We start from the raw sequence: 23,680 nt of genomic DNA, 5'->3' as shown, positions 1-23,680 counted from the left end.
AAATCACTTAGGCCAAACATTTTGCTAATTATAACTCAAATGATTTCAAAACCCATGTAAAGTGTCAGATGTAAGCTCAACTTCCCTAATATCATTTTGCTATAATCTGTTTGGATACTTTTTTTAAATTTCAAACTATCACCAGCTGTAATGATAAGATGAAATAGGGTGCCTTGATTTGTTGTGGTGGATCTATGCACAAACTTCTGTGATATTATTCTCAAGAAAACATTGTATATTGCTTCATAATATGGTATTTATCTATCTATTTTCTAACCTAGATAAAATTTTATCTAGTACAGGGTTGCTAAGCAGTCAAAGCCTATCCCGGTAAGCAGTAGGTGAAAGCAACAGGGCATGCACAGACATAAACACACACACTCAGATCTGGGCTAATTTTTCCAAAAGCGGCTGAAGGAAATCAACACAAACAACATACAAACTCCACAAAGATAGCGACCCAGGTCCAGATTTAAACTCGGGGCTCCATGCTAACCACTGTACCACCCTGTTGCTCATAATAGAGTTACGAGTTAATTAAATATATATAATGTTTAAGTATATATAATATATAACTGTAATTAATAGTGGACAAAGACTTAATTACCCAGGGGCTTGTCTTGATTCAAAGCTTAAGTTTGGCATTTATAATGATGATAACACTGCTAGGTTATCTTCTCCATTATGTAAGCTGTAAAAGAAGAAAGCTAATCTCACATCTTGTACATTCAATTCAATTCAACTTTATTTGTCATTATACTTACACGGGTGCATAGTATAGTGAAAAGTGTTTCACATTAGTCACTCAGGTGCAGTATATAAATAGAACAGAAGATAAGACAATAGACAGTAACACAATAGCAATAACAGCACAAAAGTAATTCAGGGAACAGTGCAAAAAGAATACGGTGATTAATAAATATTACAACTAGTATAGTTTTAAGTACAATTTCGGCTTACATTCAGTTGTTGTGTATGTAGTGGTGTTGGATTAGGAAGAAGTTAGGAGAGATCATAGTATGACGGCTCTGGGGAAGGAGCTATTTTGGAGTCTAGTTGTGTGCGACTGGAGTGTCCGGAACCTTCTGCCAGATGGTAGGGGCACAAACAAGTTATGACTGGGGTGAATGGGGTCAGACATAATTTTGGTGGCTTTTTTCAGACTCCTGGTGTTGTAGATTTCCTGGATGGATGGTAAGGCTCTGCCGATGATGGGTTGGGCAGTTTTGACCACCCGCTGCAGGGCCTTACGGTAAATCTGCAGCCATTGGCCATTATTGTCTGTTAGTTTCAAAACATTTGCTTACAAAGAACATAAACACTATTCCAGACTGAAGTAGAATGTAATTAACAGAAGGGCAAATTGAAATCCTCACTATGTGTGTTAGGTGCTTTAAAATGACATTTTCAAAAAAAAAATTAATAAGAAAACTCCAGGAGAACCTTAATAATATTCATGAAAGCAATTTTTATTCCCAGGAAAAATAATTATATCCTATATACTATATACTTAATGATAAATGTAAATGTTTAAAATGGAACATTTGAAAAATGGTATAGAGCTCGAATCCCAGAATTTTAGAAAGGAACTTTTTAGATGACCATTTAATTTTCACAGAAAATCTACAAGACCTGTCAGGTTATGAGCAAAGCACCAGTTTTTATTCTAGATCAGCAAAAGGCAATGTACCTGACAAACACCTGTTACCCGGCGGGAGCTGTGATTATCATCCTTACACAGCATTAAAACGGTCCTAGTTCATATACAGTAGTTCAGAAGTGCTCAGACGTTTAATAGAAGGATTTGCTGAGTCGTGGCTTTTCCATAAATCGCCTTCTCCCTTTGGTTCACATACCAAAGGAAAAAAGACTGCATAGTGTTTCGGGATTTTCCTTCCAAACAACATTAAAGCCTGTCCCAGGATCCTTCTCCAATTGCACTTGCCAGATGAATTAGGATCTGATTCAAAAGCAACAGTCTTTTCTGCACTGCAGCTCCTGGGAAGGGATTAATGTGTTTGATGCTAAAGCCTTTGTTTACTCACCTGTTTACACTGTGCTGTCAAATTATCTCTGTAACTGACAACATGGTGTCCCAAAGGCATAATAATGAAGAGCCGGGGTGACAAGCAGTCTCACATCCTTGCATTTCTGCATTTAGGTCTCGCAACTATGAAAGAATAAGCAGGTAGGCTCTACTGCCTCTCAGACTAATCCTTAAATTAATATATAATTAGCCAATGAATTGTAAAACATTAATGATGTAAAGTAATATAGCAGTCCAAACAAAAGGAAACTGTGCAAATAGCATCACATTACATAACAACCAAATCAAATTAGAAATCTTCAAATACACAAATTACAAAAACGGCTGTCAGTGACAACTGACATAGAAGCAGTACAGTGCAAGGGATAGAAACTACAGGGACCTATTAGGTGAGTCCTGCTGGCCTGTGGTAGGGTCTTCCACCATGGGAGAGCAAGGGAGGATAACGAACAGGCAGGAGGGGAAACACAACTGCGGGAGAAGACTGTAGAGGACCAAAGAGGTTAGACAGAGAAACGAGGAACTGGAGATGGAAGGCAGGCAGGGTGATGAAGGGAGCAGCAGGGACCTTATATTAGATCTGAGTAGAAAAAAACAAACAAAACTAGTGCAGTCTGCACAGAAGAGGGAATATATGGAGGAAAGGATATAAAGCAAACAGTACAGTTTTGGATATGCTAGCAAGACTAGGGCGCTGGCACAGACAGGCCAGCTAGGAGACAATTACCAGTGGCCCTCTCTAGAGAGAACAGCCAGGAGCTAATTAGAGTACATGGTTAGAAAAGGATACAGACTGCAGACTTTGGAAGAGTCCAATAGATATTTTTCTAAAACAATTTAAGATAGACTGTCCAGGCATTGTTTAGAAAAAGACATCAGGAGTCTGTTACGGCAGAAATATGGTGCGAATGGGAGAGTGAGTGAGAGAAGGTTCAGCAACACCTTCCAGGACAGAGACGGGTAGAGCTTCACCACTTGTGGGAAATGGCAAGGGTCACACTGCAAACGACACGTCTGAGCTTGACCCTATTTTAAACTCAGAACCGATCTGGTATGCAGTTTCTCATTGTGTGTTATGGGGCTAAACTTTTCTAGCATGGCAACAGTGAGTATTTGAAGGCCCAAGACCAAAATCTCATTTATTGTATCACTTGAAGAAACTGAACAAATAAAATACACCAATGTCTTGTGATGAATGAGAATTGATTAACTTGTTAACTACGGGTACACCTTTATGTTTTGTTTTTTGTGGACAATAGAAACCGATCCCGAAGGCACCACGAATTTGTGCAGTTAAGATAATCAGAATGCAGTATGCAGTAATAGTCAATTGTCTGTAAGAAGAGAATTTGACAGTTCTTTGTCTTATCCCTGTATGGGCAGTACCACCATGAAAGTGGGCTTAAATAGACAAAACATTAGGTTTACTTACAGGATTGATTGACAAATGTCTGACTTTAAATCTCCCTGCAGAAACTCATTTAATCTATTAAACAGCTGTATAAGTGTAATACTGTTTAATGCTTTTCTCATTCTTTACTCCTGCCCAAAGGAACATCATGTTGAATCCATCTCTGTTACTTTTGATCAAAAGGACATAATACTGCCCTTGCTCATTTAAAATGTGTACATTTTCCTAGCATCTACAGAGTTCTGTAGCTGACTAGAATGGCAGAGTAGCTTGTCAACATTGTCCGACAGCGATTCTCTTCAGGGTTATTTGTGTCGAACGTGAGTTTTTTTAGGTTATAAGCACAATAAGAGGGGTTTGCATCTCATACATTCATAATGCTTTGTATTTTACATTTAGGGAGAGCAGCATTTTGAACCACTAAGCCATTCTAATCCAGTCAAAGCAATGCATGTTGTATTGAAGTCAAGAGGGTGAGAGTTCTGGTCTGTTGCCTCCACATTTCGTCTTAGCTTTTCTTTGGATACTTCTGGGCAGAACAGCTCTTGCTAGAAAATTGTCTATAAAAGTCACATGTTGTGCCTTTTTTGAAGGAATACAACCCATATTTATAGCCCTCCAAAATAACAGAGATCCTATAGCATTTTCAGAACAGAATCAGCAAAGTCAAGTGCAGGCCACGGTGCAATCGAACATCTGAATGTTAATGCAGTCTAAGGCAGAAGAAGGCCTACTGTAGGCTGAGATGGTGACTCGTTAAGATTTATGTTTGGTGTCTGAATTCCCATCACCAAATTCTCATCAATAGTTTATGCACAGGGGTATGATTAAAAGTCTGTTCAAGATAACTTTCTGATTTTTTGTTTTCCAATGCCAAACGCAGTTTTTCATATTACAAATGCAAGTCGAGAGGCAGCGCTGCAGAACTTTGTTTCTGAGAATTACCGCAACAACTTTCTTTTCATTCTGTAATTTATTGTCTTGTCTTGTTTTGCTTTTTTTTCAGAATTAGGAAGCAGACTTTGGAAGAGCCAAATAGATTTTTTCCTAAAACAATTTAAGATAGGCAGTCTATCAACCATTGAATTGGCCCCCAGATTTTACAGATGGCCCATTAAGGGAATCTTAGTAAGAACTCTCAGCTCTTAGTGCTTTCCAATACTGGTATATTACTGTTAGCCTTTGCATTACTTAATAGTTTTTTTTCTGTGTTGTGCAAAAACACCTTAGACAAGCTAATCCATTTAGCTGTCTTGTTAAGCTTTTCAAAGCTGTTTTCGCTGAGAACCAATAAAGGTTTGCATTAGAACACCAAAAGATCAACATAATGTGCTTGCAGTCTCAAAGCTTTTGTAGTTTCATTAATAGGTACTCATTAAAGGTCAAGTGCTGACATGGTATAATTTAACATGAAATGATTTGTCTGCATTTCTAACAAGATTGGTTCCGATACATAAATGAGCATAAAAGGAATAAAAACATTATATACGGGTTTGGTACAGTAGGTTGGTTTCAGATTCCCTCCTAGAGCTAACATACCAAGGGGTATTCTATAAATATACTGTATTCATTTTATTTTCTTTAAAAAGAGTGAAAACAAGTTAAATGTAACTTGTGACTTTGAACGTATTTGCTATATGCTTACTTTATATTTACATTGAAGATTTGTTTTCAACACATCTCAAATCATTTGCTTGAAATCTTACTGCTGGAATTCTGAAGTTACTTCATAGTCAGATTTGTGATGTTTTTAAAATAAATCATACAGGTGAGATGTACTAAAGCCAACTCTGTGCCAGAGCTGCATCTGTTTTGAAATTTAGGCTTATGAAAACTACACCTTTTCTATTAAATGTTGAAGTGTGAAACATATCATAGCATAACCTGCAGCAATATTTCTCCAGTGAAAATAGGATGTAATGGTATATTCTATTGACTCTTTCCTTTAAAACATGTACAATTGATTAATATTTCTTAGTGCTAAGGGAAATGCTGATTTGCATTTAAATTTGCAGGTAAATTTCATTTTGGTTGCTTCAATCCCCTGCTCTCTTACTGTGACTACAAAACATTGGGAACCAGAGGTTATTTTCATGTTTATTTGTTTAATTTGTAAAATCCCAATACCATATGCATCACAGCTGTCAAAAACAAAAAGACACCAAAAGAAGTCTGGTTTTCTACAAAAAGAACACAGGTCTCTGGAGGTAAAGTATGGAAGCAACCAGCCAGCAATAATATAACCTTTTGAGAAAGAAAAAGAAAACTCTGAGAAAAGTCATTTTTACTTTATCAAAAAGCGCTAATCTGGATATGCCGGTTCTTTTTCGAACTGTGTCAGTGCTTTTACAGTGCATGTGCACTGGGCTTTGTCCATCTGAAATAAATTGACTTGCCACCCAACGTATCTAGCAGTCTAAAATGAGTTGAGCTCAGTCAGGCCACAGTGTTTTACAGATAAAAGGAAAGTACTTTACAGCTTGCTCTTTTTTTCCAGTGCATTTCTGGTTTCCAAAATTAAAGACCACTCTTTCTTTTTTTACCAAGAAAGCAACTTAAATTGAGAAGCCATTGTAGTCTATCATCTGACAGTCACTCAACTGGCACGAGATGAAACAAATCCTTTACCCCATATGTGATCAAAAATAAGCAGCAGCTCAAGCGGGTAAAAACAGAAATAACAACTGCAGAAGATGCGAAGCAGGCTAGCTCAGTAATAAGCAATCTATTAATTTGTAATGTCCTATGTCTTCAGGCTCCACAGAACACACAGCGCCAAATCCCAGGCAGAGAGGGATGGATTTGAGAATATGGCAAAAGCTCGCACAGCCTACGGATGCGTTTGCAGTATCAAACTGGGTTAAACCTTGCTCCCAGCCAGCGTGTTTGTCAGAGCAGGGCATAGATTCCTCCCGGTGCAGGAAACCCAAGTTTTAAAAATTGCGTCACGGCCCAAAAGCACGAATGGTCAGAATACCTGAAAGACGTCGCAGGCAAGGCCAGATGGGGTGCGAACGTGCTGCTAGTGTAAAACCGAATGCTTTTTTTATCACGGCATTTCTCATTTGTAAAAATTCAAGAACACAAATCTGTGTCATTAAAAATATGTCGTTTTTTTCCCTCGAGGACGGCACAGTGCTTTTCTGCTTAGCTCTGCTGTGGCATTCTGTCGGGCGTTTGCATGTTCTAATGTGTTTTTGTGTACTTTCTTGTCTACTATCTCTAGTTCTGATACTTCCCAAAGTCCAAAGACAACTGGTATCTCTAAGTTGCCCTGACATGCGTGTAAGTGTGTGTCCCACAATGAACTGACATTCAGTCCTTAGTGGGCTTACTTACTTATTAATACAGTTAATGAAGGCACTGATGGGTCTGGAAAGCTTTATTTTCAAAGGTGGTTCTTTTCAAACTTCCAGTGTTTCTTGTTATTCTCAAAAATGTTATTTCATTCTCCTAGGTTTGGAATATCTGTACTGTGCAAAATTTTGTGAAGAAAACTCTTTCAGGTCATGCCAAGAAATAAAAGAAAGAAGGGAAATGACAGTTCTTTAGACACAACTGAATTATATATAGGACTTGTATCATATTCTCCAAGTGCTATTCAGACAGTTCTGTATAGTTCACTTAGTTTTGTTCCACATGAAAACCGTATGTGGTGCAACTGCTGTTTGGTAAACGTTTGATCATGTTGACAGGACCTGTCTGCAGCCTGATCTGAAAGAATATGAAGTCTTTTTTCATACCTTAGCCAGGAGCTTTTGGGGACTTCTTTGGGGTGAAAACAAGTCAATGCTATAGACTATATTCATCGGCACGAATAGTTATGTAATGATCTAAACTGAGTTTTCACTGAACAATTCTTGTATATATTCTGTGAGAGAAAGACAGAAAGAAATCTTTCTTTTTCACAGGTTTATTAACAGGTGATCAAATGTATTCTCTCATTCACTTTAGATGTTTTTAAAAGAAACTCAAAAACATTTGAATTCTTGATCCAGGCAGAGGTTTGATTCCATAAGTTCTTTCCAGATGTGATTTACATAGTTGTTAAAAGGCTAAAAGATTCAGAACATGGGCAGCCATTGCACAGCAAATCGCATCCATACAACATACAATGTAAGGAATTACTCCCTGACCTCTGCGTCTTTCACCAAATACTGTACTGTATATGCTCGGAAAAAAAGTAAGGATAAGCATATAATGATAATGCTCCAGATCATTAAAAAATGGTTAACACCACTCCAAATGTGCTGATTTAACATTTAGGCCATTTGGAATACATTGCAGTCAGGTTGACATCCTTGACCTAAAGGAAAGTAGAAGATAAAACTTTCTTTTTTATCTCTGGAAGCACAATAACCACATTCTCCTTGGGGAAAAAAAATCACAGAACAATAAAATGTTCATTGGTTGATGAAGACAGTCCACCTTCTAATGCAGTAGTTCCTTCTGAGCAATTAAATATTTGTTGAATATAATTACTTTGCTGACCCTCTAGTAGTAGAAGGGGCATGTCTATTTGCTTATATGGTGCTGGAGAGAGAGCAGCTGTTCCATGAGTAGATTCATGAATACTGTTAAACACTAAGTCTGTCAGAATGACCTGTTTAATAAAATAGACTGAGAGTAAATATGATAAACACAGTCCTACTGAATAAATTAATCGGTGCTTCGGATCACAGAAATTTCAACTTTCAGCCTTATCCATTTTAAAGTCTAAAAATACCTTGCATAAATCTTTCATGTTGCAAGGCTGCAGAATATAAAAAATCAAACACCAGCGAAGGACTTTTTTCAAGCTATAGATCGAAAAGTTTCGCAGTGCATCTTTTTTTGCATAGTATTTACTGTAGCTACAGCACTGTTCCAGTTTTTCATTCATTAAACCTGCCTTTTGTGTTTGTAAATTCCTTTAAAGGTGCTTACTTTTAACAGAGTTTTCCATGGCACTAATGAGATTTTTTTCCCTACAACAGCTGTGCTTAATATTTAAAAAGAAAATTGTTTTTTTTATATCCATATTGTCTAAACTTGCTCAGGTTTAAATCCTTGTTTATGAACATTGCTTTAACCCTCTCTTCAGTGGTAGTGTCTGTTAATGGAAATAGACAGTGTACAGTAATTGCTTTATATTTATTTTTCCACAATTCAGTACCTGTTCCTCGGTATTGCCATTTCCACCTCCTCCTGTGTTAAGATGTATCCTCTGTCATTTCTCAGACACTTAAGTCAGAATGATTACTTTCCTCCATCCATGAGATTAAAGTTTCAAAAGTAAGAACACACTGAGCTGCTTCTTTTCTGGTTGTATCAACATCTAGTTATTCAAAGAGAACCTATTTCTCAGTCTCACCTTTTTGTCAAAATACTGCAAACCTTTTGCCATTGACTTTGTAATACCCTCTGCAGTTTAGGCACTAAAGCTAACAAAAGGAGCTAAATGAGTACACCTAGCAAGAAAAGGATTCATAAAAAGTCTACACTTTGTTTTCTATAGAGAGAAAGGTGGAGAACTGTGAGGGCAAAATAGTTATAGCAAGACCACTTATTGTCTTTCCACACAGAGTAAGTTGTAGTTAAGAGAATAGACTGTTACAAACCAAGGAAATAGCACTAGCCAGTAGATAAATAATAAATGTGGCACTGAATTTTTTTGAGAAACAAAATTAAGGAGGAAATGCAATGATGATAACATGGTATTGTGTGTTTTGTAGTGGGGTTGTGTCACTATAATCCTATCCTGCAAGGAAAGATCTTAGAAATTGTATGAAGACCTCATTTGGTTGGATTTACGGTATGCTTTTGTCAAGATTTTCTGTCAGTGTGACTGTTATATTGCTCTTTGCCAGATCTGACTGGTAACCACTTGAAACAATACCTTTTATTTCACTCGATAGGATCTTTAAATGCAGTTGTATATAAGAATTAGAAATTCAAACTTTAGTTTTGACTGGTGCTGTAAAAGTAAATTCCACTGACAGCAGAGTTGAATTCCTTTAAGTGCTATTTCTTAAGCTGACTCATTTACTCAATTATTCAATTTCAAGCGTGTTACCTCCATGGATACTGCTGAACACTAAAATCAAACATCATGTAATCAGTAATTAAAAAAAAAAAGTATGTTATTGAGTTCTATAATTACTAAAAGACATTTTTGCAGCAGGTTCATCTTACCATTTCTGTTGTTTTTTTTATTTAACAAATAATTGCTACGAAGGATAATTTGGGGGTTGGAATTATTTACTGACCACTAATTTCTCTGCTAAGAAACTTTTCTAAGGTTAGGCACTTAAAAATGCACACATAAGGTTATAATAGGGACAACAAAAAATTAACAATTTTGTAGCCCTTGGCACCTTGATGCTTTAGTGGAATTATTTATTGCAATTTGCTATAAATGTAATGCAGTAACCAAGCCGTGATGTGATTTTAATACAGTGGGCTTTATGTATGTTTACAAGCAGCCCAGGCATACAAAACTCGACCACAGATCTACCTTTTCACCCTTCAGGTTTTTTTTTTCCCTGTAGGGCAGAGGAAGCAGAATTGTAATTATAGGGAAGTGTCGAATGCTTCTAGTTTTGCAGCACTGTATGCCCTTCGGTCAGGGGATAAATTGAAAACTTCGCTAGCTCTGGTCTTACCAATTTATGAAGTTTTGAAGCATTCATTTCCCCTTGCCTTATGTCAAAGCACACACAGAATCCCGGTACCAAAGCTCTGTGTCCTTATTGTACATCCCAGGAGGTCAGGCAGGCAGGACTGAGTAGTCACAGACACACAGAAGTCCACCAGGAACTAAGGTTGGCGGCGTATAGTTTTCAAATGGCGATCAACTGAAACGAATTGTGGCTGGTCATTACCACAAAGCCGCTGCACAGTACAGCAACGTAATCTATTGCAGGAATATAGCACTAAAAGCAGTTGTATTCGTTACCACAATTGGTTAGGGAAGACAGCAGGGGTCCTTGGAGGAAACGTTACTGAAAATATTCATCCTCTTCAATCTGCAACTGGAAAAAGCCACTATACTTCAGAGGCTCTGAGTGGCTTTTTTTTGTCAAAAGTTAAAGTGGAGGTTAAAACAGTTCTTCAAAACGTTTTATAACAACCCTAAAACATTGGAAATACGTGTATATATTGTATTTAATAAGGCTTACTGTATTTAAGAAATTATTATAATCATAGTTATTTCAGAACTACAAATTCAATTATCCCTTTTTTTAATGGGAATTTAATGGGTTTTATTGACTTTTAAGCAATCAATACCCATGTGATTTCCACCACACATTTGCCAGATAGCTCACAAGGACAGGGAAAATTTGTCTCCTGGGAGTGAAAGTGAAAGCAATGCAAAGGTTGACCTTTGATAAAAAAAAACAATTGCAAACTATTCCAAGGTGTCAAAGAAAAGTGCCGGTATGTCTTCTTTAAAGTTCCTTTTTTTTTCGTGTTACCTGTCCGATTTTAACTTGTGTTGACCCTTTCATCCCGCAGAATCTTATTGCTTATCATCACTACCATACCGCCAAAATCCAGAGTTGTTTTGCTTTTTATCATTCTCACCACCATACAAGTATTCATCCTGTCGCGTGGATCCCGGAAGTAAAAACTGATACACACAGATTGAAGGATTCTCAGAATTCTAAAATGTTTTCATTATTAGCTTCATCTAACCAAAGGTAGTTCTGGCAATACTGACATTCATTTGTCTTCTCTCATGAAACACATGCACTGTGCAGGTAGCTATAGGGCTTTCCAGGGGCTTCAGAGGGAACATTTGCAGTCACCTCATGGTAGCCTGATTTGTTTTAGTGGATTATGTCAAAAATGCCTGAACATAAGTTAGATTTGTAAATGCTGGGATCTAATAAATATAAGACAGCAACACAACCTCTACAATAACCTCAAAAGAAGGGAGTGTGAAGGACATGTTCCTCCATGTAAATAACTAATAAACACTGGGAATGAGGTCGTCACACACACCAACATTCACTGGCATAAATTGTATTGGCAGGAGTCTTGTGAACATTTAAATTTTCCCGTACTGCTTTCTCAATGTAGAAAATAAGGGAAATGTTTATTATTAGTAGTAGCAGTAGAAGTATGTACACAGGCATTTGTTGTAAAGTGACAACAGTAGGCGCATCAGATGTTTCAGGGCGAGGTGTGTCTGGAATAGATGTGTACAGGAGGATATCTTGGGAGTTAACGTTTCTCTTTTTAACACTGAACAAGAAGAGGTTCATTCCATTGCAAAAAGTAATGGCCGCCTAGCCAAAAATGTCTTTTCGACTTTTTCCGTACTATTCAACGCACAATTAACCTCTTCTTTTCACACCCGAAGAAGGCTCCACAGCCAAAAACGTTGTGTTTCTTTTCTTCTCTTTTCAGCATGAAATAAACCTTTACTCGTTCCATTAACACGGAGCACTTAGTCTCCCAAAAAGGCACTCACAGATTCAGAGATGTATTGTAGATCACAGCTACTGGGACCAGGGTTCAATTGTGGACCGGGGCATCTTGTGTTCAGTGTGCATTTTCTCATTCTTGGTTAGCATTGTGTGCTCCAGTATCCCTCTGCCTTTCAAAGACATGCTGACCAGATCACTTGGTGACTCAGAATTATTCCTGTTTGTGTATGTCCCGTAATCCAGTCATGCCATCCACCTTGTGCTTCCTGGTTTGGTCCTGAGATAGATGGGCGGAGGCATTTTCAAAACTCATGATTCCTTTTTACGCCTGAGATACCAAAAGCGAAGGAATCAAAGTACGTTTGATGCTGTTTTGTTCATTGTGAAATATTTGGAGAAATAGAGCTAGGAATTAGAAAAGAATCTATCATTGTCCAAATATTGTTAGTTATTGTGTTATTTATTTATTTATTTTCCTTGGGGCTTTGATCTGCAGATTCCGCAATAGCAGAACTTGTGTTGTTTTGGTTGTTTTTTCATTCCTTAGGGGGCACAAACATTGACCCTTTCATTTTCAATACGTTACTGCGGAGCAAAGGTCCTCCATTTCCAAGGTCAATTGCGGTGATAAATTATGAAAGCTGTAAATGCGGGGACTTCTTTTCCAGATTTATACCCATGTAAGGAAATGAAAAAGATCATAAATAATAATGCTGGCCAAGCTTTGGGTAGTGACTGAAAAAATGAGATTGCAGGTACCAGCGGCGAAATGAGGTTTCTCCCTTGGGCTGCTGGACTTACTCTCTGTAACAGGATGAGGAGTCCAGAAGGACCTTGTAGTAGAGCCGGTGTCCCTCACAGTTGAGAGGAACTGTCTGACGTGGTCTGGGGATCTAGTGAGGATGCCCCCCAGGCACAGCCCACTGGGAAGAGACCCCAGGTGGACCGAGGACACAGTGGAGGGACTATATCTCTCGACAGAATCCCCCAGGAGAAGCTGGGCACTGTTGCTCGGGAAGGAAAATCTGTTCTGCCCTCCTCTGCCTGTTACCATCACGACCAAGTAAATTAGACAGTGAGATGAAATAATAACATTCATGTCACCCATTTTTCATTGCAGGAAAAAAAAAAGACTCTGTATCTATTTACCTGTAGAAAGTAAAGTTGAGTCTGTTTTTTTTTTCATGGCAAAGCTCTCTTCCATAACAAAAGAATCTGATGTGCTCTCTGGAGAGCCACCTTATTCTCTCAATTTATTTTTGAATGTTTTTCAAATTAGTGGTATTTACAGTACATTTTGGGGTCTCCTTGGTGTATAGGAAGACAGTTTTAAATACAATAACTCCTCCTTTTATGAACATTCGATAAACACATTTTCACATTACCCCATCTGATAAACAAATCACTGTGACAAAAGCATGGCAACAAAATGAAGAAAATATATAGGGAGCTCTATAAATATAACAAAACAACAAAGGAAACAGATGTCACCCAATTGCTTGATGACTCCTTTCTTAATCATCAGACTCAGAACTTCAGTCAACTTCTTCAAGAGAGCAAATCATCTCCCATTAACAGAATTACACCACTACTTGGTCCTTTTTCCTTTATGCTGTATGTTTGTATGAATTTGTGCTATTGTTAATACTGACTGTTTTGTTAATACTGACTGTATATGCATACAATATATTTACTATGTTTAACTTGTAAGCATAACTACAGTACTAACATGTAAGCAGAACTGCAAGCATTAATAATTAATGAAGAGTTCACTCACGGAATTTAAGGTTGATCGAAAAACAATACACAGTTCTTCATAAGGTGTTTCTGTGAAGGTTGGATGGCAGTTAGACAGATGTATGGAGATAAATGAATGTACAGCTACATGATTTCCTTTGGGATAGCTTATCATTAACACAACATTTATACTACTGCAGACCCTACCATTTAGAGAACCTGTGAGCTGTAGATAGGTGAAGTCTTTTTTAAGGGTAAATGGGTCTGTGACCTACACAGCATGCCTTGGCTTTTAGCTTGTCCTTTTGAGCAGAGGGCTACTCCACCCCTTGCAGACACATACACATTTCTGTGTCAGTCTGCGCTCTCAGCTATAAGTGCTCACAATGATTTCGACCTCCACACACACATTTTGACACCCTCATCATTGCAGGGCTGACCCTGGTGCCTGAGACAATTGACATGCGGAGAATGGGCGCCCTTCACACCTTGTATGACAAGAAAGGCACACCACCCCTGGCTTTTGGTTGCTGTGGGTCAATGGGGCAATACATTTACCCACAGTGTACAATTTTGCACGCCAGTGAGGTCACAGAAAACTTTGTAGCACTGTTGAAGTTAGTACAGGGGAGCTAACCAGCCTTTATCCTGTATATTATATTGCACTAGTTGAGTGTTGTGCATGAGAAAGAGTAAGAAAGTCAGTTTGGGATTCACGTAGCATTTTATTAAAGGCAATGCATGTTTAAGGCTAAATATGAGGCACCATATGTGCAGTCACGATTCAGTCTCACTTGTTTATTTCATATTCTGCCTTGTTATGTTTTACCTCAGCAAGCAGTTAGATACTTGCAGGCAATACAAAGGTAACTCCAGGCTATTTTGAACTTATCCCAAGATTTCATGCAGGAATATAATGGAAGCAATTTAAGACCCCCACATTTAAGATTACAGTGTGCTCAGTGGGAATGCTGAAGTTCTCATGGAGTCAGATAAGGAATTTCTTTGGAAAACGCAAATCTCGCAAATTTGTATGCAGCATGTCACACGATTTGTGATTTCCTGTTTGATTTTTCCCAGCGTCAACTTAATTTTGTACAGTATATGTACTGTATATAGGCTTTTGGAAATGTTTTTTCTGAATGGCTTTCCTCTGTAATGTCAAGCAGAGTCAAGCACTTTGAAATCCTGGTGACTCTTCCACATTTTTTTCCTTAAGAAGGGCATACTCCATCAAAAGAAAAAACTGAGAAATCAAATATTCAAAAATAAATTATATAACTGTGACAGTGATATTATGCAATAAAGCTTTTGCATCCAGAAAGATTTGTCATACAAGGAAGTATTGTAAAATAATTATTTCACACGAATCTCTTAACTATCACCTGCTAGGATGGGTGATGTGTCAATCCAAAAGTAGCCTGCCGTCTCTTTTAGCAAACAATATTTATAATGTGTGAATTAGCCAAAAACCTTGCTTGAAATACTCTGGGTTGTAACACTTACAACAGTATTATGTGCTAGTATAGTGTTATGTGTTAATACTGTACAGTACAGTACTTGAGGATATCTAAATATCTACGGCACAAGGGTAAATCCTGAATGCAAAATTAATTAAATAAGTAATTCAAATATCTTGAGCAGATGTATCACAGATGAATAACCTGCAATGCAACTGTTCACTGAAGCTGGGCTTTGTTACCATGGCTAAGCTGCTCGTGATGAGCAGGGTGTTATCTGGACCTATTTTCCTCCATGCAATGTTTAAAGGAAAACAAAAAAAATGCAAATCAGTGTCAAAGAATTTTTAAAAATCCCAACCTTATCAATACAAAGCCAAATGCTTTTTTTAAAAATCTGCTCTGCCGCAAAACCCATTTTGCAGAAGGCTTTATTGTAAAAAAAAAATAAAAATAAACATTGAGTGTTTTTTCAATGACTGCCAAACAAACTACAAACCCTTTTAAAATGTCAAGAGGTACTACTGATTCTATTCACAACCGGGGTGACTGCTTTGAAGAGGGTTTAATACAACAAACCTTTTTAAATTAATGTCATAATCGTGAGCAAGAAATCCATTGTAAGCAGTAGGTTGCACTTTGAGCTACTGAATAACTCTATGGTTACCACCTGTTCAGTGCTGAGTGAAAGAAAGATATATATACTTTAATCAGACTGATCAGACTCCTTTTTTCAAAACTATGCCAATTGGTGATATTACATTTTCGGTTAATCTTTTAAAGTTGTCTCCTAGAGGTTACATTCTATAAATGCACAAAGACAAATGTACAGATGAAGTACGTCTTAATGCATTTATATTTCTGGAAGATGGAATTTGAGGCGTGATTGCTGAATTGTTTTATTTATTTATTTTTTTTAGATAGTTATACCTGATATTTATAGTGGAATGTTAAAGGAAAATAGCATTCTACCAACCTGCTATGACAAATCCCTCATTTAAACCTTGCAGGTGTTGAGACAAAAAGTTGTAAACAGAGATTAAGAGGAATATAGAGCCTCATTCCTCAAAATAAAACGAAATATGCTTTTTATTTGTGCATCTTCCTGAGATTAGACTGAAACAGAACAAGAGATGAAAGGATGAAAGAATTAATTAATTTTACCAGCACAGATATTTCTGTACTGGGCAAACAAACTGAAACAATTGTTCTGTCCTGTTGCAACAGCACAGAGATGGTGCAACACCTACAGATCCTGTGTCCGTTATGTGGTGAAAAGTGACAGGTTCCCTGAGAATAGCACAATGTACCATCATCACTACAGCACAAATGAGGCCAACTTCCGGCAAGGAAGCCTATTACTGCATCACTGCTAGCAAGCCAACCCAAAGTGACTTATCCCAGTCTCCAACACATTGGTGGCACAAGGCGCTGTCATCAAACAGGCCACTCTAGTTCCTTTCTGTGGTTTTTGTCATCAGGCTTGACATTCAAGAGGTTAAATTTCCTAACTTCGTCACTTATGCTCAACCAACTCTCTCACTAACCTGGTGATATAGCACCTTAGAAACATAGTCCTTCGAATGAGTTACAGTCATGGACGATCCATAAATCAATGTGACGCCCAAATCTTTTCATCGCCATTCAAAATCTGTATGCTTTAATTTTTGAAGAACGCGCATAAATAATGTAAAGTTTGTTTTCATGCTGTATCGAACCGAGTTTTGGGTATTCACATTAATAACCTGTCGTCCAGTTAAAACTCTAACAAAGACCATTCTTTTATTACATCTTTTCATTTTGTCGTTTTGCACATGTAGTCAAGCTTACAGCCATGGATGCATTAGGACTTATTAGAGTGGTATATTAGTAGGATGGCACAGCAGGGCAGTGCTGGCATCCTGGGTTCAAATCCTGGGGTGCTATCTGCATGGAGTTTGTATGTTCTCCCCGTGTTCTCCTGGTTTTCCCTTGGGATGCTCTTGTTTCCTCCCACAAGCCAAAGACATACTGGAAGATTAACTGTCTTGGTAGTGAGTGTGTGTGTGAGACCTGCAATGGTCTGGACTCCTCCCTGACCCTCTATTGGATGAAGTGGTTGAACAATGAATGACTGGATGGACAGAGTGTTATAGCCAACTTTGACTAGTACTGTGTACAATATGGGTACTGTAATGCATATACAGATGTAATATGCCTCCACATATGGGAGTGTATTACAGAATACAGATTAGTTATAGGTATGGATATAAATATCTCTTCCAGTTAAAATCATATGGGAAGCAGAATAAGAATCCATAAGTGCAAAACAACTGTTAATGCACAAAAGAAGAAATGAGAAATCATATCATTATAAGACATTCTGTCTCCATTTGCATTGTGACTGGATGAGTTCTCAATAATATTCATACCCATTACTCACTGTTTGGTGTTAAAATACAGTATAACCTGTGTGTCCCTTTTAATATATGTATCTGTCCGCACTCTGTATTTTTAAACCATAGAGTAGCTGCATGAGGGCATAAACAAGAAGTTGTACAATACATAAAGTTATTTTTCATTTACTTTGGTAGAACTATCAAAAACAATAAAAAGTTAAGTTACATTGTTAAAAATAAAACCTAAAAAATATCTTTAGAACACAAAAAAAGGAACCTAGCTTTTAAGGAAACATTGTAATAATCCCTTTCAGTATTCTGGAAGGGGAGCAAAAATAAAAAACCTTGAATTTTCCATTGACAACTATTAGTCGTATTCACTGTGTGGTGAGAAATCTTGCCCTCAGAGAACTGCTGACTTGGAGAATGTTAGAGTTTGCCCTTTTCACCAGATTAAGTGTGATGTCCTAAGGGCTTTTACTTTAAATTGGGTTTACAAGTGTAACCTTATGCTGAAAGAAATGTTTGTGTTATTCTTTGTAGCCTTTGGATTTAATTAAAAATGTAACAATGTCAGGCAGTCTTGCATTTATATATATATATTGTGATATCACATGGGGCACCCCACAATAAGTGACAGGTTCCAGATAGGTCCCGAGCACAGCCAAACCTGAAACACGATTTTAAAGTGAAAAATAGGGCTTTTATTAAATATTATTTTACAATAGGGGTCTTTTCCATCAAGGGTGAAAATAAACAGTGGCAGAAATTAGCTCTTCCGGGTTGTCGTATGCTGGGGGAAAAATAAACAGCCTTGAGCTATGGCAGAAAAAGCCCTTCTAGATTCTAGCTGGGAAACAAATAGCCCATGCTGGGGAAATGTGTTAGCAGCACACCTGTTGTTCCGTCGGAGCTGAAAGAAGTTGATCCAGTTGATCCTGCTCCAGTGGTTGCTGGTTTCCTGTCAGCTAGCCTGTGATTTGTGCACTCCCATCTTAGGCAGGAAAGAGCAGTAAAAACCACTACTCACAAGGCACACCCCTGCGTGGCATCGTAATATTTACAGAGATAAGTGTACAGCCTGGTGCCACAGTGGTTAACATCAATGCCCTGCACCAATAGGTTCTATTCCTGGGGTGCTATCTTCTTGTGTTCATGCGGGTTTCCTTCAGGTTCTCCGTTTCCCTCCCACAGACCAAAAACATACTGGCAGGTTAATTGGCTTCTGGGGAAGATTGGCCTTTGCATGAGTGTGTGCTTGTTTTGCCTGTATGTGCCCTGTGATGGACTGGGGACCTGTCCTGGAAGTATTTGGCCTTTCAAATGGACAGTGTTTTTATAAGTAGTTTATAAATTTGAGCATATCTGCAAAAAAAAAATACAAAGAACTTTTTAAATCTGTTCAATACTGATTGATGTGTTGTAATTGGATTAGAACTATACAGGCATGTTGCAGAATGTTTGTAGCTTTTCTCAGTGAGAAATGAATGCATTGTAGAGTACCTTATTTATAAAGTGTTAATTGTCACTGAGGGGGGAAAAATAAATCCTTCAAAATCAATGCTCAATAACTTATTGTTCTTTTATTAAAAAATGCATTTAGTGTAGCTGGTATTGTCCTATTTTTGCCATTCCTGTTCAGTTGCCTGTTGCTTTGCGTAATGTTTAATCAATCTGCACAGTCCCTATTTGTTCTGAACACAATTGGCAGGTTTGCTTCTTTTTAAAAGCACAGTCTTCCAGTTAGGATTTTTTTTTTGCCAAAACAGATTTCATGGTGTTGCCTCTTTGAGAATTACAGCATCTAACAAAGGGGTATAGTGAACATTGATAGAAACAGAAAATGACATTCTTATCACCAGTGGGTTTATATGGCAGACCTTTTTTAGAATCGTCTTTATGTTCCAGGGCTCATCCTCATTAATCTTTTCTGTTGCCCTTTGCAATCTCAGGTCTTGAGTAGTTTCACACTCCGACAGTGGCAGAGCATTCAGGACGTTAGTAATGTGTTGCTTTTGTGTAGTTTCAAGACCACCCAATTGAAGTGTTTGCATTTGAATGGCATATAGACTTGAATTCACTCTTAAAATTAAGATTACAAAAATGTTAAACTTGTTTTATTTGACATAAGTCCTTGAAGAAAACCCATTTTTCATATATTTGAGATTGTCATTTGGTTTTCTATTAGCATACCTATTCCAAGCTGCGTACACAATGCTAAATGGCATTCATTTTGTAGTCGAGCTAATTGAGGTTTTTTTTATAAACCAATGCCTTTGAAGTCAGTAAAAATAATATAAATGCATACATATGGATAACTCTGATTATCTGAAGTCTGACATTATCAGAAATATGCTTGGTCCCAATTAGTTAGGATTATAGATGGTTTACAGTATAATTTCATTACGGATAAGGATTACGGAGGCTGTCATGAGATTAAAGCCAAAGTTTATTTTAAAAATTCCTATTAAATTCTTCCTGTACATTTAAGGTCTTTAAAAAAAAAACACATCAAAGATCATCCAAGTTCTCAAGGCTGTGAAGTTCAGAGATGTGCATGGCAACCAAGAAGCTTCTTTCTTCTATAATAAGCATGCCTCTTTTTAAAAGAGTGATCTGAAATGTATTCCTCAAGAGATTAAGAGGATGCAATCTGGATATTTACTTCAACAGTTGCTTGAAGATCTTGGAATGCGGTGCACTCCATCCCAGGATGATATCCTCCACTTCGTGACTTTGATTGAAGTCGAGTCTAAAACAGGGGCTCTAGTGAAGGAGCTAAAGCCTAAAGTAGATGCTGTACTCAAGACTACTTTTCTTTTTCCAAGAAGATTTAATCATGTTAGACTTTGCCAAAAAGCTTTGGCTACCTAGTCAGGCAGCCTGTACTACTGTATAGCAACAGCGTGAATTTTAAGTCCAGTAGTGATCTGGAATCCTGGAAGGAAAAGTTCAGATTTGTAATCAATCTGAAAAGATGCAGAAGGTATTCAATGGAATATCTTTTAATGGATATTACACACACATCCCCCCCCCCCCCCAAGAGTGAAAGACACTTTTAACCTACCCAATCAAGGAGAGGTAATACCAGATTTTTTTTTATTCTTAAAATTGATTTCTTCAGCACTTTTGAAGTGGAAGTTTAGGTGTGGTGTCAACTAATTTTTAAAATACATTTGCTAGTGTAGACTTGCCTGTACCAAACTCTTGGTAATTAATATACAAATACAGTAATGCTGGAGAACTAACGAGTTCTAGAACTACTACCACAGCATCTGATTCATCTCACAATACTGGTTTTACTAAAGTAATATTTTTGCACTCCTGAGAAACTCCCTTCCTTCTAGCCATTTCACATTTGTTTAGACAGGACAATGAGAGAGTTATTGAATTAAAATGTCAGTATCAGCAGTTGGGGTGGAGATCTGCTCCCTCTGGATCATGTCACTTATTTTCCTCACAATTTAAGTCAGGAGAAAGCCATCCAATATTTCTGGATTCAGAAGGATCACAGCTATTTGGCAGGTCATGATCCAAGCTTGGTCTTTAATTCTACTCCAATACATGTTAGTAACTGCATGACAAGTTATACAATTAACCCAATTCACACAAAACATTCAAGATCTGTACCAGGTCTTTAGACTAATCATAGTACCCAAGTTCCTCCATGAGTAAATTAACCAGTAATTAGTAAGAATTTAACACTTCCTTAACAACATCTAAACTTAACTGACTATTTGGCTTTGTGGGGCAATTGGGAAGTAAGATGTGCTGCCTCACAGATCTTGCATCCTGGCTTTCACATTACTATATGCAATCAATGTAGTTAATTGGATTTTTTGGCCATTGATAGATAAATTCTATACATCCTCCTCAATTAGAATTTTAGAACAATAAACTAATTGCATATGGATTTGTCCTCTTTGCTATGACACTCCAAAATAAGCTCTGGTGCAACCAAATGTCTTTAGAATTAAGAAGTTCAGTTGAGTGATTTCTCCAGTGTGCAATTAAGCCGTTACACATGCATTCAGGTTACACACACCCACTTATCTCCGGGAGATCCTACAGTTGATTAGTACACCTAGCAAAAAAAAGAGACATCATGAAGACAAAGGAAGATGCAAAGCAAATTTGGAATACTCTTCCGGAAGTATAAGCATCCTGGATGCTCTAATCCTTTTAAATATTTTGGATGTTGTGTAAATACAAATACCTCTAGCAGCGCTAATCTAACCACTTGTAACATTGTTATTAACAAGGACTGACTGCGTACAAACTCTAGGCTTTTGTTTTCAAAACTACGCAAGTTGTTAACAAATTCACCGTATTTGTTTATGCGACTACAGCAAACACGGACAAATTCAGGGTATTTTTGTTTTTACACTTACGGTTTGTTTCGTCCCCAATATGGCTCAGTTTAGGGAATTAACATATTTGCCAGGGTTTAACGGACGGCAACACACGCACACAGAGGATGACGGAAAGTGCTAGGAAGTTAAAACTAAACGAACAGCAAAAAAAACAACCATATTACCTGCTAAACCTGTCTCCCGAGAAAAGGGTGGCAAAGCCAAAGAAAAGCCTTCCGCAAACTGTCTTTTCTACTCTAAACTATAACGGAAAACTTAAAAAAAAAACCACGGATGCCACAACAATCCCAACTCCACCCCCACCGGTAAGAAACCAAACCCGACACGTCTCACGTTTTCGCCATTTCTCCTTCTTGGTCCTCTCTTCAGCTATCCCGTCCTGGCATTTAAAAACCGGACCGCTTTCTCTCCCACCAATACAGAGGGAGACCCAATTTAGGGACACGCCCACCTCCACATGTGGACCCCCAAAAACAGCATGTAACACTGCTATTGCGTACAAATTCGACAAACAACACTGTATTAGATTCATACATTCAATGTCTCTAAAGGAATCTCGCCATTATTCCCTTTTAAAATTCCTTTAAAGTAAATAGATTTACAGATGAATGTCTTGTGATCGCCCCTTTATCCAAAGTAACACACAATCTCAGTTTTCTACGATGAAGCGTCATTCCATTAAGAATAGGAGTAAAATACCAGCACGTACAGTACAAAAGGGAGTAAGTGAACTTTTTGACTAAACAAGAAATCCTAATTAATACTTCCTTAACAATTTGCAGGGAAAACATTGTTTTACCAAAATATCGTCCTTTCACATAGCTAACAGTGCTGACAGTTTTCACAGCCCGTCTTTTAAAACTCTTCTCTCGAATCTTTATACTAGAAAATCAAGCCTGTAAACATCTTTGATTGGATAGTCACACTCGGGCTTCCTTTGTCTTGTTCAGTGCACAGGAAGCCTCAGTTTCAACAAATAATAGTGTACCTATGGAAAATTTAATATTACTTCATGTTACGTGGTGTCATAATAAGAATAAGGCTTTCTGCACACAGGGACAGACATGACACTTGATGCTCTACCAATGAGAATTTAAAGAACTGATAAGGCTCTGAAAGAACTGCTAGATTAAAAAGCATTGCAAAAAGCAAAGCTGTATGGGCAAGAATTTGGGAAAGATAACTTTAATACTATCAATACACAATATATTTTTTTTTTCATGCAGGAAAATCATTAGTTGCCTTGCAGGCAAAGAATATGCAAGTACGTCCCCTAAGAAATGAACCTAAAGGCTTTTACGGAATTCATATCAAACACTTTATCATCTAAATAGTGATTTTCATAGAATTAACATAATATAGAAGAACATGCAAAGGAATGTGAGTGAATTAGTCTCATTATACATAAAAAATGTGTTTATCTTTTCAATTATTTCTGCACTAAAGGAAACTATGGTCTCAAGCACTATCATGTTTTGTGAACATTTGCCATTCGCTTCTGGATTTTGCTGTGTGTGACCAGCAAATGCTTCTGTGTTTTTATTTCTACACCATTCCGATAAACCACCTGTCTTGATTAAAGCTATTCATTCATGAAATGTCTATCTGCATTACATAACTTTTGCAATGCAGTTTGTTTTTCTCTTAACTGCTAGGTATATTTTGGTGTTTTTATCCCAGAAATTCACAACTACACTTTGCATTTGACATTGAGCAGTATAGTATTTCCTCAAATTGGTTTTCGAGCAAATACAAGCGGGACAAATGCAAAAAGCGGTATCCGTGATTGGATTTGAGCTGCAGTTCTCTCCGCTACTAGAGGCGGCGAGAGAGCGCAAGATGGCGGCTGTTCCAAATTCC

At 37.6% G+C, this 23,680-nt stretch overlaps 1 long non-coding RNA gene across 1 annotated transcript; it reads right to left on the bottom strand.

The window, feature by feature from the left end:
- Positions 1-19,948: 19,948 nt before the first annotated feature.
- On the bottom strand, positions 19,949-22,140 carry LOC107075682 (uncharacterized). Its single transcript, XR_001477195.2, has 3 exons — positions 21,985-22,140; positions 21,493-21,531; positions 19,949-20,385 (listed from the first exon to the last, which is right to left on the bottom strand). It is a non-coding gene; the product is annotated as an uncharacterized lncRNA (long non-coding RNA).
- Positions 22,141-23,680: the final 1,540 nt, after the last annotated feature.

This window comes from Lepisosteus oculatus, chromosome 23 (genome assembly GCF_040954835.1).
Source record: "Lepisosteus oculatus isolate fLepOcu1 chromosome 23, fLepOcu1.hap2, whole genome shotgun sequence".
NCBI lineage: Eukaryota > Metazoa > Chordata > Actinopteri > Semionotiformes > Lepisosteidae > Lepisosteus > Lepisosteus oculatus.
This window is presented reverse-complemented; position numbering and strand designations above follow the sequence as displayed.